Source organism: Octopus sinensis, linkage group LG10, assembly GCF_006345805.1.
Source record: "Octopus sinensis linkage group LG10, ASM634580v1, whole genome shotgun sequence".
NCBI lineage: Eukaryota > Metazoa > Mollusca > Cephalopoda > Octopoda > Octopodidae > Octopus > Octopus sinensis.
In genome coordinates, this window is record NC_043006.1 from 50,588,884 (window position 1) to 50,605,215 (window position 16,332).

At 37.6% G+C, this 16,332-nt stretch overlaps 1 long non-coding RNA gene across 1 annotated transcript; it reads left to right on the forward strand.

Moving 5' to 3' along the window:
- The first annotated feature begins 10,036 nt into the window (after positions 1-10,036).
- LOC118764972 lies at positions 10,037-15,796 on the forward strand. Its single transcript, XR_005000812.1, has 3 exons — positions 10,037-10,046; positions 10,310-10,315; positions 15,687-15,796. It is a non-coding gene; the product is annotated as an uncharacterized LOC118764972 (long non-coding RNA).
- The last annotated feature ends 536 nt before the right edge of the window (positions 15,797-16,332 follow it).

Below are 16,332 nucleotides of genomic sequence, written 5' to 3' on the forward strand. Positions count from 1 at the left end.
GCGTGCATGTGTGTGTGTGTGTGTGTGTGTGTGTATGTGTGTGTGTATGTGTGTGTGTGTGTTAAAGTTTTGAATTTATCACCCAATTGCCCTACGAATATTATAAATAAGGTGTACACAACAGATTATATCTTCGATTTTGTTCCAATGTTATAGAATTTTATACATAAACAGTAGCAGAATAATAATAATGGAATTAATTAACCTTGTATTTCTAATACTTCCAATGCTAGAACTCCTAATATGCTACAATGTATAATCTTATAAGTTTACTGAGACGTTTTACCTTGTAACATAAAGAGAATGTTATTTTTGCTCTACCTTGGAAAGTTCTGGGATGTTAAATTTGATTTACATTGCCGTAATTCTCAGTTGGGTCAAGTCTGATAGGCAAATGGTTCGTGCCTATATATTTTTCAAAATTTATATAGGGTATATAAATTTTCACTTCCACAAAAATAGATATCAAAGTATTATTCATTGGGAAGCGAATAAACTCGATTTCACAGAAGCCACCAGAAGACTGCTTCTCCTCCGTCTTCACGTTCTGGGTTCGAATTCCGCCGAGGTCGAGTTTGCTTTTCATCCTTTTGGGGTCGATACAATTAGTATCAGTTGAGCACTGGGGTTGATTTAATCGACTTTTCCTCTGCCCCGAAATTGTAGGCCTTGTGCCATAATTTGAAGTCACTATTAAATTTAACATTAATGCGGCGAGCTGGCTGAGTCTTTAACACGCCGGGCTAAATGCTTACTAGCATTTCGTCCGCCTATATGTTCTGATTTCAGATTTTGTAGACTTTTCCTTTCGAAGTCGCCAAACTAAGTATTACTTAAGGATTTTAGGTATATCTAATCGTCTTGCCCCTCCACCAAGATTGCTGACCTTGTGTCAAAATTTGAAACCAATATTAAAATTAACAATTAATGTGGTAAATATTCCCAGGCATTTTCACGTGTATTGGGACTTTGCACAAAAATGCAAGCCACAGTTGGACTACGGCTCTAACAAAACATATTTATCATGAGGACTTAACCAATTCCCATGTCAAAGGCCAAATTAGTAACAGACAAATAAGAACCTGAAGTATTGAACAGAATATTTGAACAGGCCAATTATAGTTAGTTTGTTGTACCAATCTGTGATAGTCGGATATTGAGCGTCAGAGTCAAAATAGGTGTTAATTTTGAAGTCAATGTATATAAACATACTCGAGAATACGTCATCCAATGCTATTAATTATTCCTTAAATTAAAGCGGGGAAAAGTTCCGGCGTAATTCATTTAAAAGATGCACATTTACATATGGAATTAGCAAAAGAATCACAAATTACACGTTGTGAATAGACCTTGTGGTTTTTATAATTACAAGCGAACATTTTTCGCAATGTTTCGTGTGTGTGCCTTATTCCACTATTTTGTTGATCAAATGTTATCTGGAATAAGACAGTGCGTGTCATATATAAACAGGATGACAGATGAACATTTGATTAACTTGGAATTAATATGTAAATGGTTACAAGATTATGGATTAAAATGTCAAAGAAAATTGTGATTTAGTTTCCACAAAGGAACTCAATACCTTGATTATAAAATTAGTGTATCTGGAAAACGAATATCCCGAAATATTTATGATGTTCTTAAAACATTACCAATTCCCAAAAATGTGAATGAGATATTAGCATTTGTTTCGAAATTCCTTAAGAACACGGCAAATCTTTCAACATCTTGGCATAATTAATGATCAACGAAGTCTTTTTTTTTTTAGTGAGTTAAAACAAGTGATTACAGCTAGAGTTAACATATTACACTGTAGCCAGTGTTAAAGCATTTTTGTGGCAACGTGATAACAGAGTTGAATCTCCATTACATTGGCTGATGCATCAAAACTATTGAATTACCATCTACGACATTCGCAACGAGATAAAGAGGGATAAACTGTTATATTCGGTTTTCATTAATTCAATAAATTCCTATATATTGACGATTATCTGAATTAATTATTGATCACAAATCGTTAATGCAAGTACTTTCGACGGATAAAAATATACAGGTACATCTGTTTCAACAGCTGCTGAGTTATGATATGTTATTGATGCCCTACAAATATTCAATACAGTGTAAAGCTTCAATGCAACACAAAAATGATGACACCTTATCAAGACTACCTTTTGGACCCTATCATAATTTTGACAAAGGTCCTAAAAAGCATATACCATCTGCATTCAAAATGCATAAAATCATTGATGATAGTTACTCTCAGAAATATCATATCAACCATGGAGTCTGATACTGAAATTATTCAAATTAATTCAGTGGTAAGGGATTACAGGAAAAACTATATATTGAAGCCGATCACATAAAAGAAAAGCGAAAAAAAAATACCAAAAACAAAAGGGATACAACACCTTATGTCACATTTCGAAGAGTAATTATTTCAAGGATATTACAGGATACAGTATTGGCTCAGTTGTATGAAAGTCAATGTAGCATGGTTTGAATGAAACAAATAAGTTATAGATACTGCTCGTTTCTGAAAATTGAAGATGTTGTGAAAGCGTTAGTAATACATAATATACCAAATGAAAATAAAGTCAATGGTCTAGAACATTTGGATCTCGAATTCGAATACATATCTATGATGCCAGTTCAGTTTAAAATAAAATAAAATCTGGTTGATTTTTATCGATTTGGTTTCAAAATATCTAAATATTGACCTGCTGACATCATTAACTAGAAATAAAACACTGAAAATACTCCCTAAAATTCTCGCCTTTGAAGGACACCTTGAAAAAATTTTATCCGACAATGGAATTCAATTTATACGTTTTAAATAGTCGCAGTTTTGCAGCCAAATGGGCATTCGGCATTTGACACAGCCTTTTTTTTTTATTCTGCTTCAAATGGTGAGGCAGAACTTTTTGTTCATTAGTGACAGGAATATCAGTCTTTTTATATTTTCATATCGTTCTGTACATCATCCACCATTGCAGGAGGTGAACACTGCAGAAACGCTCGACTGTGATAACTACGAAAGACTATTCCATTATTATACCTTAAAGCCATGAACAAATGAATGATATATACACAGACAGTTCCAGTTAGCTATAAATAATTGACAAACATAATTTGATAGGGATTATCAAGGTCAGGCTGCATGGGTTTACGGGAAACTTACAGAAACACTTGCAAAAAGCAACTAAGTTCTATAGATAAGCGTCAATACAAAAGACATCAGAATCAGATTTGATACCGATCTGTGCGTCGCCATTGTTGCTTAAATCCACATTTAATTAATTAGAAGATTGAAGCTGCGACAAAACGATTCATAACCATCGTTTATTGCTATATGCCGATCGTAAGCTACTATATTGCTACAAACGGTGCAATAACTGCGCAACTGCGATGAACATCTGTGGGACATGATATTAATGACTTGTTAAAGCTTGTATTTTTTTAAGTATTTATCTACAATTATCTGACAAACTGTTGAAGGGGTTAGTGTTTCGTTTCGTGTAACGCATTTATTTTTATTAGCTTTTAATAATAATTTCATATGCACTTATACATGTGTGTCACCTATATTTATCAACAAATGCGTGAGACACTAACTTCTAAAATGTCCTCATTTGAATAAATTTAAGTTAATATACCTGCAGTAGTCATATGTTATATATATATTGAATGTATGTAACAATTATGAAATCTTTATGTATATAGCATGGACTCTATTGAATGTATGTAACAATTATGAAATCTTTATATATATAGCATGGACTCTATTGAATGTATGTAACAATTATGAACTGTTCCATTATACTCTTTATGTATATAGCATGGACTCTATTGAATGTATGTAACAATTATGAACTGTTCCATTATACTCTTTATTATAAAAAAATTTCTTTTGATAAGGTTCGTTATTTCAAGAACCGAAACATGTAAAATTAAAATTTATCTAATATAGTGGCATTTTCAAACTTCTTTTTTACAAATATATATATATATATATATACTAGCAGGTATACCCGGCATTGCCCGAGTTAAAGAGAATAATGAAATTTAAAAACGCTGTCTAGATTACACGGGTCTCAACTGCTAGTAGCTGAGATACCAACTTTCTACATTAATAACTCTCCAACCCATGCCAGTATGGAATATGGACGTTAAGTGAAATGCTAGAAGAAATTTTTCTACTCATATATGTATATAAAGTAAATACACGTGATTCAAAAACACGCTTTGTGTAGCTTATTTCGTAACCAAAAGACGGGTACAGGTTATAAACAATCAAAGGCCGACTTTGGTGATTCATTTCACAGAAGTAGTAGAGAAGCAATCCGATGATACATCTGACCTTAGATCTTGAAAGTTTGCATGAATCCTGGCTAAGTTAAATCTGTTGTGACTCCAAATGATGTTATCTGTAGTGCAGCGTTGCAATGTCTAATTTTGTTTTGGAAGTGTTTGGAATCTTGGTCAGTTGATATCAACAGTTTCTTTAATGGATCTGGAGATTGTGGGGTTGCAGGGAGTTTAAGCTTTCCACCACTTCAGCACAGTGCAGGTGTCTCTTCAGGCCACTTCCTTGCTTTACAATGTATGCACTCAGTTGCCATTGCACCAATGGAAACTCTAGTGTCATCTTCAAAGTGCACTGCTGGATCATAATGAAAAGCTGCTTCATAGAAGTTATCTCTCTGAGCTGTTGCAAATGCTCTTCGTTCTGCAGTGGAGATCCTATTCCTTGTCAGCCATGCATATTTCTGTTCATCACTTTGAGGTGTTCTCGCTTTTGTAGTGCACAGTCTGTTTGTTTTTTGGTATGCTTCCAATTCTGCAGCTGTCGTTCTTTCCCTGGACAGAAATATTCTTTTGGCTGGAATATAGTAGATAAATTTGATACTTTCATTCTAAGCATGGTTATATACGTATACAGAACTACACGGGTGCAGAAAATATTAAATAATGGAGTACATATAAAGTAAGTCCTTCTGCAATGACTAGTTCTAACTAAAGAGTTGCCGGCGATAATATTGTCTAGTACGATAATATTGTACTAGACAATATTATCGCCGTATAATTTGTGTATAATTTGCAAAGAATCGTTTCAATGCCATTTTTCAGTCAAGAATAAACAATTCGAAATATCAGGCTGAGTACAAAGGAAGTAACGTTTTGAAACTTGGAATTAATCACAATAAATATCAACAATACGGAAATTTTATTCACCAAAGTAGGTACCATTACAATCAACACATTTTTGTTACAAATTTGCTTATTCCGGTAACATAGAAATCTGAAGTTCTAGAGCTGATGAACTCTTTGAACGCACATTTAGCATCGGTTTGATTTTTGAACGCCTTCTCTCGCAGGAAACCATCAAGTTTCTTGAAAAGTGGTAGTCTCTAAGGGAAAGGTCAAGGGAATAAGCTGGTTGGGGAAGAACGTCGTAGCCATGTTCTCTCAATTTCTGGAGAATTAGTGAAACGTGTGGTCGAGCATTGTCGTGAAGGATGATTGTTCTTCTGTAGACCATTCTGGGACGAAGTTGAAGCAGTTTTTCGTTCCTTTTGGCAATTTCATGGCAATATGTTTCTGCAGTTATGTTTTTTCCAGGTTATAAGAAGTTATAGTGGAGGAGTCCAGCAGTACACTACCAAACAGTCACCGTAACCTCACAGCTCAGATTTTTCATTTTGGTCCAACTACTGCAAATAACGATTCTTATTATTGTACAGAATCCATTTTTCACCGCAAGTTACATTACGGTCGAGAAATGGATCGGTCTGGTTATGGAGAAGCGACGAGCAAATTTCATATCAGCGCATATTCTGGTTTCCATTCAAATCATGTGGTACCTATTTGTCGAGCATTTTTGATTTTCCGATCGCATTCAAATAGTTGCAGGCAGTTTTCTGGCTAACTTGAAGTTCCTTTGCCAGTTCTTACGTAGTTTTACGTAGATCTTTCTCAATGACGTTCTTTACTTGATCATCATCGATGACAGATGGGTTGTTCGCTACGCTCACGACATTCAAGGCTCAGGACTCCACTGCGAAATCGTTCGAACCATTTTCGAGCTGACCACTCACTGGTCATTTACACACCAAACGTTTCGTTGATATCGCGAGCAGTTTCAGCTACTTTACGTCCTTTTTTGAAGTTGAACAACAAAATTACTCGAATATCGTGCATTGACAGTTCCAGTTCACATTATTGCAACAACGTTTGCTTTATTGCCCACAGGGGATCAAACATAGAGGGACGGTACAAATAAGAGAGTGGTCGATGGTGTGTATTGTTTTTACGCAGAGGTGAAAAGTTAAAAATTTATATAATCGAATGATCAGCAAAACAAATACACAAACAATAAAGTTTGCCTGGCCCCCGCAAACTCCGCGCCACCATTGTAACCTTTAGTATAAACTTATAGATACACTATGTGGGTTCATTCATTCGCAACAAATTCACCACATCCTTCCATCTTTTTCCATATACATCAGGTGACAGGCAGTTTCTCTCCCCCCCTTACTTTCCTCTTAAGGTGGTATATGAGGTAATGGACCAGTCCAAGGCTAGAGATGAATGTGCCTGTCACGATTCCTTTCACGCGGGTCTTCCATACCGCTTCTTTCACTATAGCGACCACAGCGAGAAAACAAACCTTGCCTTCTATGTTAAAAGAAGGAGGAACAAGCTTTACAATTGACTCAGAAGACAGTTGTACTCTTTCCAGCCGTGACAGCAGATGTTCAACGTAAACCCACATCTCAGAGATTTTGGGGCATTGCACAATTACGTACAAAACGGTTTCCCCGTTCTGCTCACATCTTGGACACGTGAGTGCGCAAGGGTCACTATGCCTTGCGAGTTTATCGCGAACTGGTAAGGCTCCTCGGTAAAACTGCCAAGCCAGGGATCCTCGGAAGTTATCCAAGGGTTCTGGCCCAAATGTCCTTCGGAACAGGCCAGCTAATAGACCATCATCCCCCAGAACGTCGTCATACTGCACATCTACCAATCCTGTATAGGAAGACAATATGGAACCCCCGCCGCTGGCGTTGCCCGTGTGACAGAGAAGCTTGGATGCCTCGCGAAACTCCGCTTGCCAAGTACCCAACTTTGGTCTACACTTGATCCAAGGTCTTAGTTCACTCAAACTAGTAAGCTCAGGAAGTAACGACCGAACGAATGGAGACCACACCTGCTCACCATCCAGGTAGAGTCACAGATGGCTCAGCCTCATCGCATGTCTGAGCATCAATAGCCAAGGCATCCCTAGCCTACCTTTTAGCGGGTGCTGACAGCAGATAGAGCACTTTACAAGAGGACTTCTACCATTCTACAAAAAGCGGAAAAGCAGCCGCTCCAACTTGATCAGTCTCGAACGGGAGCAAGGCACGACAAGTAGGCGGTAGGTAATAACAGAAGCGATAAACATTCCTTCGACCTCCGCCCTTCCTTTCAGGGATAGCCGCCACTTAGACCAGGCCTGAGTTAGGTGGTTCACCTTGCTCGTCACCTCGCTACAATTCTTCTCTACCTAGAGTGCTGGACTGAACAAAACCCTTGCATTTTAACCGGCCTCTCCGTCCAACGCACTACGACATTGTTGGGAGGTATCGTTTTGCTTCTCTAGGTGCCGAGTTGCAAGCCCACTGACTTATCCCGGCTAACATTTACTCCTTCCAACGCCTCGTAGTCCTTAATGGCTTCAGACACGATGATGGTGATGTCGTCCGCGTACCCTGAAACCTTCCTACTGCAACCTAGACTTGCCCTTCAAGTCCTCCAACTTCCGCAGTAAGGGCTCTAGAGCCAACACACACAGAGGGGAGGAGAGAGAACACCCTTGACGAACATTGCGCTTGATGTTGAACGGCTTCAAGAAGAACCCGTTCACTCGGACGATCGATTCGATATTGTTGTATAACACAATGATCCACCCGCTGAAGACGGGGCCGAGTCCGAACGCCGCGAGGACCGACACCAGATACCGATGTCAACCCTGTCAAAAGCTTTGGACTGGTCTAAATGGTCCAGCGCCCCACCCTTGCCAGGAGATCCATTAACCCTCTCTAAGGTGTAGTGTAGGTGGAGATTATCGTGTATGGATCTTCCAGGAACGGCACAAGTTTGTGCCTCCCCGACGACTCCAGCCACGACACACGCTAACCTTTTTGCTAACACTTTGGCCAAAATCTTAAACTCTGCGTTAATCAGAGTGATGGCCCTGAAATTATCTATAATATCCCCCTTTTTGGGTCCTTTCTAAGCAGCGTCACCACTCCCCGGCTCACAGATCTTGATATAATGAAGGTCGAAGCTGGACTCCACAAGGTGTGAAAATATCTTATAGAATGCCAGAACAAACGTCGCATTGCATTCTTTCGAACATTAATACTTTTTTTTCACCGCTTCGTCGTATTAATATCAGTAATATTATTAAACATAAGTGAAATATTGCTTTCAAATTTTGACACAAGGCCAGCGATTTCGGTGGAGGAATTGGTCGATTAGATTGACTCCAGTGCTCGACTGATACTCATTTTATCGACTTTGAAAGGATAAAATACACTGTTAACCTCACTGGAATTTTAATTCAGGAAGTAAAGACGGACGGAATGCTGCTAAGCATTTTACCTAGCATACTAACGAATCTGCCAGCTCACCGCCTTAAATAGACAAGTGACATATTAAATGATTTTAACCAACTTCTTCCGAATAAATACACTCCATTTCAGTTGTAATTGCAATAACTTCTATACATTTTCTTGTTTATCTCCAATTTTAATATTTAATAGGTATTTTCCTTTAACTAGACTCTACTGTATGTACACCATACGCATCTAATATTATCCATGCGAGTTCTAATGGGTGAGATTCGATAACTTTGTATGTATTTAAACGAATGGAGTTTCCTGTGGCACCTAATTCGTGGTGTCTAATACATATTTAATCGATATATTATTGATTTCTACTGAAATGTAATATTTATCACTAACTTCTTATAAATGTTTGATGGAGATAGAACTAACTTCAATTTATTTTTATTTGATACCTATTTACCACCGATAGACATATACTACCAATTATTTAGACTGTAATATTTACAACTGCTTCGACGTTGTTTAGTAAATTTGAAGTTATAGTTTCGAGCTGAGTTCATGCATACATTCGCTAAAAAAAAAAACAATTTTTCCTCGTGAATTACAAACGAGTCTTTCCTTTCGTGATGTATATAATGCTTCAGATAGACTTTCCATCAGTTGTTTTAGATTTGTTTAAATGATGACTACGTGTAGCTATAAATACCTTTGTGTAATTCAATGATTATGTAAAAATGTCATTATTTTCGTTAGTTGCTAATATTATATCACTGAGTAATTGCCCAGCTTCTTTAACATGAAAAATAGGTTTGGCTACTTTATCACTGAATGACAGTTTCTCTTAAAGAGGCACGTTTTTGTCTTTGACAATTCAATTACAGTTGACAATGCTGGAGGAATTATCTTTGAATTTACAATATCGTGTCCACGATTTCATTCCATTTACCTAATTATCGTCTCCATTACACATTACACATTAGTAAAGGTTTCCAGTAGCAAATATAATGTGCACGTGATTTTGGAAATGTTCGGTCAACTTTTCAGGTATCATCTAATGCAAAATTGTGTCTCATTCTTCAGAATCGAATATTTGGTTTATAATGTCAGCCATTCAATCCACGAACATAAATTTGACTTTTCCTTATCGTTGTCTTAAACTTTGTACTTAAAATAACCATTCATTATTAATTTGCATTCAAAAAGTTATATGACAAACCCATACTGAACAGAGATCACTAAGGTATTTTCCAAATGGAGATGTTAGTCTTTTTTTTTCAACAGTAAGAAAACACAGACGTAACTCAAATCAAGAAAATATCATCGCCTACATCCATCTAAGCGTAAGTGAGCAGCATCTAGCTTAATCCTTCAAAATTTCGCCGACTCACAGAGGGTAGCAGAAGACTGAGTGAAGTGACGAAATCTGGTTGTGACGTCAACAACGAACGCTGCAAAGACCACATGTACAAAGTACCAGAAGGAAGGAAGAACACCGACGATCTCTTCCAGTGAAGCACATTGCTAAGATAGCAAAGAGCACATTCCAACGATTGTCCCTTCCTTTCAGAACCAGTAAATACTTCAGCACCAAGCCATTATCAATACTTTAGAAAGCTCAGTTGAGACTTACAATTTAGTTCTGCTCTCACACTTGAGGTGGCGCTGCTAATTTACACACAGCCACCCTAGAACTCCAGCCTTCGGTCCCGCCAGTCTTGTTACTTTTTGTCACGGCGTTTTCTATCGCTACTATAATGGCCTCTGCTCCTCGGAGATTCTAGGCTCGGGTCACCTTTAGCTAAGCATGCATTACCTTTTCACGCTTGAGACACTTGTTCTGCCAAACGCCTGTAGGCCTCGCACTAATCACAATAAAATGGTTAGTCATTCATTCACTGAAGTCAGACTCTCTAGAATTCTCTCGCTGCCCTTATCGTCCGCGAAGCTGTTGACTTACAAAAGATCAGGAGAAACATTAATGCCATCAATTCCACCGGTGCAAGAGAATGGTAAACACCATTAGCACTACCCTTTCCTGCAAACCCACGCATCGAGAAGCAAGTTTAAGCGCTTCCTAATTAACACGATAAAAGTCCAGTTATTGGCAGATGTATTTGGAAACAATGTCGACCATCAACTGTTTTTCTAAAATAAAACATATTTTCTATTGTCTGTTTCACTTGTTTCTGCATTGCTAACATGCAGAGCTGTGTATTTTCAAGCAGTTCAATGATGATAAGTACTTTCCAGCACTTGTAAGATTATTCCTGCGTCTACATTATGATACGGAACTGTGGATACTTTTCCAAGAACCACCTTACATGCATTTGTATATATATATATATATATATAATATATATAATATGCATATATATATATATATATTATATATATATATAATATATATATATATATTGTTATCGCCATATTAATATGGCAGTCTTATAGATAAAAGACTAAAAGCTGTCGCTGATTAGCTCCATGAGGTTATCGCCTTAAGATAGCTATTTGACACACAAACTGTGTCCATTAAAACTTTCGAACAAGGGAAGTCAGCCGCTTCACACTGCCAGTCAGACAGCTACAGACGCGTTTCAGGGTATTTGCCCTTTGTCAATGTAGCGTAGTCAGACCCAGTAGGTGTCGCCACTGATCGTCTCTGTTCGAAGGTTTAATTTACCTAGTTTCGGTGGAATACATCCACTTGTTTTCAATAATAGAAATATTAAAATTACTAAGTCTCTCTAAAAGAGATTACGGCAGCGTTACTGGAAATTAATTGTTATCGCCATATTAATATGGCAGTCTTATAGATATAAGACTAAAAGCTGGGTCTGACTACGTTACATTGAATGGAGTTTGATACAGCTACTCTCATTTGCACCTCTTGCCGTGAGGTAGGTTCATCTGGGACTCTTGACAGGAGGATGTCCAGCTTTGATTTAAAAACCGCTACATCTACTTTGTGCAAGTTCCTCAGACTCTTTGGGAGAATATTAAAAAGCTGTGGGCCCTTGAAACCCAGCTGTTGCAGAAGCTGGTCCTGAAGCGTGATGGCATTGCTGGGATCTTTGGCACTATGCAGTGTCGTCCCGTTCTAGCATTGGTGTAGCTTACAATGCCAAAATTTGGCACAATTCCTTCCAGGATCTTCCAGACATATATTACTGCATACCTCTCCCGTCGTCTCTTCAGGGAGTAGAGTCTTAGCTGTTTCAACCTTTCCCAGTAGCTGAGCTGTTGCAAAGAGACGATCTTCTTTGTGAATCTTCTCTGGATTGCTTCAAGGTCCGCTGCTAATTTTACACTGGTGGGTGACCATAGCTGTGAGCAGTAATCCAGGCGACTGAGGACGAATGTCCGCCAGAATGTTCTTAGGATCCACCCAGCCAGCCGTCTGCACTTTGTCGCCATCCTGGTAATGTGCACTTGGAAAGAGGTATCATCACTCATGTCAATACCCAGGTCCCTCACAGACTTAGGCTCTGGGATTGAAATTCCCTGTGGACCGGTGTATCCTTTAAGTTTAATATTCAGTTTTGGATGCTGGTAGCGCAGGGCCTGGAATTTTTCAGCATTAAACTGCATATTATTATCCTCAGCCCATCTGTAGATTGAGTCTAACTCCTGCTTCAGGTGTGCAACATCGCTGGGGTTCTGTATTTTCTGCGAGACTTTCGTATCGTCTGCATAGCTGACCAGAGTGGCTATCCGGGCACTTGAGGGCATATCTAAGAGGGCCACTATAAAAAGCAGTGGTCCCAAGACAGTGCCCTGTGGAACACCGCTCACTATTTGTGTGTTCATAGAGGTGGCTCCATTAACCACTACTGCCTGACTCCTATCTTTCAGGAAGTCATGCAACCACACTCCAAGTTTTCCAGCTATGCCGAGGTCACGTAGTTTGTGGCATATCATACCATGATCCACCTTGTCAAAAACTTTTGCAAAATCAAGGTAGATTACGTCCACATTTGATTTGTTGAGTAACTGCCTCAACACCCAGGCATAATGCTGTAAGAGCTGGGTCAGGCAGCTCCTACCTGGTCGGAAACCATGCTGGGTATTACTCAGCAAGTTATTTTCCTCAAGGAATGCGATTAGTTTTTTTCTGACTACCCGTTCCATGACTTCGCTGATGTGTGAAATCAGAGAGATAGGCCTATAGTTTTTGGCATCTGCTCTACTTCCCCCTTTATGTATTGGGCATATTATTCCCTCCTTCAGCTTGCTTGGCAGTTTGCCATTCGCAAGAAAGCTCTGGAAGAGAATCTTGAGGGGTTTTGCCAGGGCATGCTTACACGCTTTGAGGAGGATGGCTGGGAAACCGTCTGGACCAGCAGCTGAGTTTGTGTCCACTTCATCTATGGCTAGTAGGACATCTTTTTCGCAAATGTCAATACATTCTATTGTAACCGCCTCGCTGGTTATAGGTGAGGCGGCAGAGAAGTCCACTGGTTCGTTCACTTGTCTGTGTTCCAACGGGGTGGTAAAGACACATTTGAACTGGTCATTCAGCATCTCACTGATCATAGTTGGACTGTCTGTGAGGGAGCCATATATATGTATACACATTATATATATATTTATATACACACACACACACACACACATATATATATATATATATATATATATATATATATATATATATATATTATATATATATATATATATATATATATATATATATATAATATATATATATATAAATGTACACAATATATCTGATTAATAATATATATTATGATTGTGCGGTGATGGTGGGCGATAATAATTCACCGTTCTAAAAGACCTGTAGCGGGAATAGATACAGACAAACGTACAGTGAGAGAGGTGGTTGAAGAAAGAATGATAGAGAGGCGGCAAAGCTGTCAGACGTCGTTATAGAGAGAAATTGGAGGGAAGGAAGGAAAGAGAGAGACGGAGGAAGAGAGGGTGATATGCGAAGGAGAGAAACGATAAACACTTGTCAAAGTGTGGGTTTTGTAGCCCTAGTAACCACAGCCTTTGAGATATGAGTTTCTAACCTAGCCCACTCACTTCATCGCTTCTTTTTACTTGTTCCTGTAAATTTTGGAGCCAATCCGACCCCATCTAGTGCCCGTTCACCCGGTTCAATCCCAAAATGAGACAAACAAACTTTTCGCATGTCAGCTTTATAGATATTGATATACATATATATAGAAATATTTTTTTATTCTCAAACGCGTGATAATGTTAATTAAATTAGCGTGAACAGGATAAATTATCCATACATTGCAGAAAAATATGTTATTGGCTAACCATGAGACTCGCACTCACATCCCTGTGATTACACGTCAAGTGGTTTACCATTAAGCTAAACTGCCCAGTAGCGAATTCTACTGCAATTTTGGAACTTATAAACTTAGCTATATATATAAAACAAAAAAGAGTGAAAAAACTACAGAAGGCTTTTTTATATGGTTAAAGAATATATTTAAGTCGTTATGTTAGAAATATGTTATAAAAATTTTGCATTTTCTTTAACCATATAACACAAGCCTTTCGTAGTTTTTCACGCTTTTTTGTTTTTTATACGTCCAACCACGTGCTTTCACATACCAACTCTCTCACCTATATATATATATATATATATATAATATATATATATATATATATATATATATGGTGATATACATAAATATATATATATATATGCATACCTACATACACGTACGCACACATACAAATGCACACACACATGCGCACATACAGGTGTGTACATATGCACAGACATACACACCAGTTTGTGTACATACATTCAGTATATTGTTCGTTGACAAAATATCTGATTTACGTTAAATTGCAAAAAAGAATAAAATAATGTCTTCTCGTAAAAATAATCATTTTCATATATATATATGTATGTATGTATGTACTTATTTTACGTTGCTCCTGTTTACTCAGCTGTAGAGATGAGTTACGTCACTGGTGGTCATTGCCTTTCCATTGGATAACATCGGTGGCGTGGAGAGAGGAGACTGGTATGCATGGGCGACAGCTGGTCTTTCATAAACAACCTTGTCCAGACTTGTATCTCGGGGGGCATCTTTCTAGGTGCATTACCATGGTCATTCATGACCGAAGGGGGTCTTTACCCTTTTACAACATGTCGACTCCGAAATCATAAAAGGCAAATTTGACCTCGGTGGGATTTGAACGCAAAATGTAAAGAGCCAAAATAGTTTTACTACAACTCTGCCAATCAATTGACCTAATTTAAGAAAGAAGGCTTAACTTACCCTACACGGCGACCCGCAGCAAGGGTTAGATCTATTATTTAGTATGAGTATATTTTTTTTCCATCATTAAGCAATTTCGTTTTTTAGTAAATAATTTTTTATATTTTGCTTCTGTCAGTGAAAAGATTGGACCTTACTGAAGCAACTTACAAGGGTTTTCTCAGCTGGAGTCTATAACAGAGGACACTTGATCGATATGTCCCACCGTAAGACTGAACCCGGAAATACGTGTTTGGAAAGCAACCTTCTTATCACACAACCACACCTGAAGCTTATCGATTTGAAGTCGAAATAGTTATTGATTATCTCAGCCGGAAAATGAAGAAGAGGGCTTTATCGCTTTTAATGTAGAAGGTTTAGGTTATAATTTCAAAATAAATATCTCTTGTGAATTAATTATTTTTTCTTTAGCGTCTTCATCTGATGTCGCTTAGCTACTAAAAATAGGATCAATTAAGTTCAGTTGTGCAAATCCCCTGCATCACGTACATTTCGCCTTGAATCTGTGAATGATGTTTGTGCAAATGTGGAAGAGAGGAAGAGAAAGAGAGTGTGAGACTGTGTGAGAACCTGTGTGTATGTGTACGTATGTTTATATGGGTTTGGTTCCCTACTTTCGTAAACAAACACTATATGCATGAGAGTATTCGACTTACGATCGTAAACTCGCGATTTCCACGGCGTGTTGTGTCCTTGAGCAACACACTTCACTTCACGTTGCTCCGGTCCACCCAGCTTGTAAAAAATATGAGCTGTACTTGTATTTCAATAGTTCAGCCTAGTCACGCTGAATTGCCCTGGGAACCAGGTCATGGTCATACGTGTCTGTGGAGTGCTCAGCCACTTGCCGTTAATTTTACGCGAAGACTGTTCCGTTGAGCGGGTCAACTGGAATACTCGTCGTCGTGACCGACGGAGTGCCAGTTTATTTATTGTGTTTTTTGATTTCATATATTCGACTGTGGTGATGCTGGGCTATATATAAGGTGAGGGTGGTCCTTGAGAACATATTTAGTAATTTAATAAAATAACTCTAATCTATTAATAAAAAGTTCCGCATATCTCGATAAGTTTAGAATTAGATTAAAATAACCCGCTGTGTATAATAATTAATGCCTATATATATGTATACATATGAATATATGTATAATATATATATATATATATATATATATATATATATCTATATATATATATAATATATATATGTATGTATGTATATGAATATATGTATGTATGTATATGAATATATATGTATGTATATGATATATGTATGTATGTATATGAATATATATATGTATGTATATGAATATATATATGTATGTATGTATATATATATATGAATATATGTATGTATGTATGTATATGATATATGTATGTATGTATGTATGTATATATATATATATATATGTATGTATGTATATATATATATATGTATGTATGTATGTATATAT